Below are 1,442 nucleotides of genomic sequence, written 5' to 3' on the forward strand. Positions count from 1 at the left end.
ATTGATTGATTGATTCCTCAAGTGCTCAAGTGTCAAAAACCTTGTTAGGTGTCCAGCTCTCATGGCCTTATTAGACACTATGAAATAATAAATAATACAAAAGCTAAGTGCAGTTTTTTTTTTTTCCCTGTAAAAAGAGAAAGGAGGTAAAACGGTTTGTTCCTTTTAATGGAATGTTTTGATTTCTTATATATTGTTTTACATTCTTAACAATGTATGATATTTGTTCAAAGGCCTATAAATATAAAAGAGGAAGTGTTTAAATTTCTTTAAAAAATAGATGCTGTTTCCTCAAGACTGGGCCCTGATCTAACAGTGAAACATTTCAGAAGAAAAAAAAACCCAGTGGTAAATTACACAATGGTATCTTTTTATTTTTATTCAACAAATGAATATTGATTAAAAAAAAAAGAGGGAATACTTATAATCGTTATTAAAAACTTTTCAAAGCAATATATTCTGTCTTTTCAACTTTACTAAAATATTGCACTTAACACGAAAAAGGAACTCACTTTCTTAAATAATGGGTTTGATATTTTTAAATAAATACTTTAGTACCATTCACAGATGTATTAAAATAGTCAAATAAATGATTTTATACTTTCCTTTGAAGAACAATGTTAATTTTAGCCTTCGTTACAAGTAAGTAAGTAAGTATACTGTAGGTCCCTCTTGTGACCAAAAGTGGAATTACACAGCAAAATGTTCCACCAGTTTTTAAATATAAGCAGCTTCTTGCAACACAGAAATGAGACATACACCTAAACTGCCACAGTGACTAAAGAAGGTCACACAATATTATGAGGCAGTGGTTTTGCATTATCTATCATTCTATGTTCTATTATTCTACTAACAGTTAAGTGGATGTGGCTCTGAATCTTGAGCCATGATTGGACCAGAGAAAGAGGTGGGGATTTGGAAAGAGAAGAGCTGGTTCTTTTCCACCCTGGTAAAACAGCATACTGAAGCAACACAGAGACACCATGAAGTGGTAGTGATAGCTCTGCTGAGTTTCACATTTTCCCCCCCTTTTTATTTCACTTGGAATTTCACTTGGAGAACAGAAAATAAAACTGAGTGAATGAACCATTTATTTATTGGTACCCAAATTACTTTTAGCTTCTGTCTGTTTTCAGTGCAACCAGTTTAGTAAAGTTGTTGCTCCATCAGATGACCAGGAGATGAGTCCAACTCTTGATCAGTTCATTGGAAATCAATAGTTAACCTAAATTATCACTGTGGCAGCTTGAAAATAAGCCATTTTTATTCGCTATCTCATTCCACCTTAACGCCTCCCAGCGTGGCTTTTTTCCCCCCAACTAGCCTCTCGCTCTTTCTCTATCTTCCCATCACAAGCCTCTCCAGCTGTTGCCCAATGTCAGGATTCACTCCCCCAAGTGAATCACCCGTCCATCTCCTCCTCCTCCTCCTCCTCCTCCTCC

The sequence above is a fragment of the Cyprinodon variegatus genome, unplaced genomic scaffold (assembly GCF_000732505.1).
Source record: "Cyprinodon variegatus isolate N-32 unplaced genomic scaffold, C_variegatus-1.0 Scaffold17, whole genome shotgun sequence".
In the NCBI taxonomy this organism is placed as follows: Eukaryota; Metazoa; Chordata; class Actinopteri; order Cyprinodontiformes; family Cyprinodontidae; genus Cyprinodon; species Cyprinodon variegatus.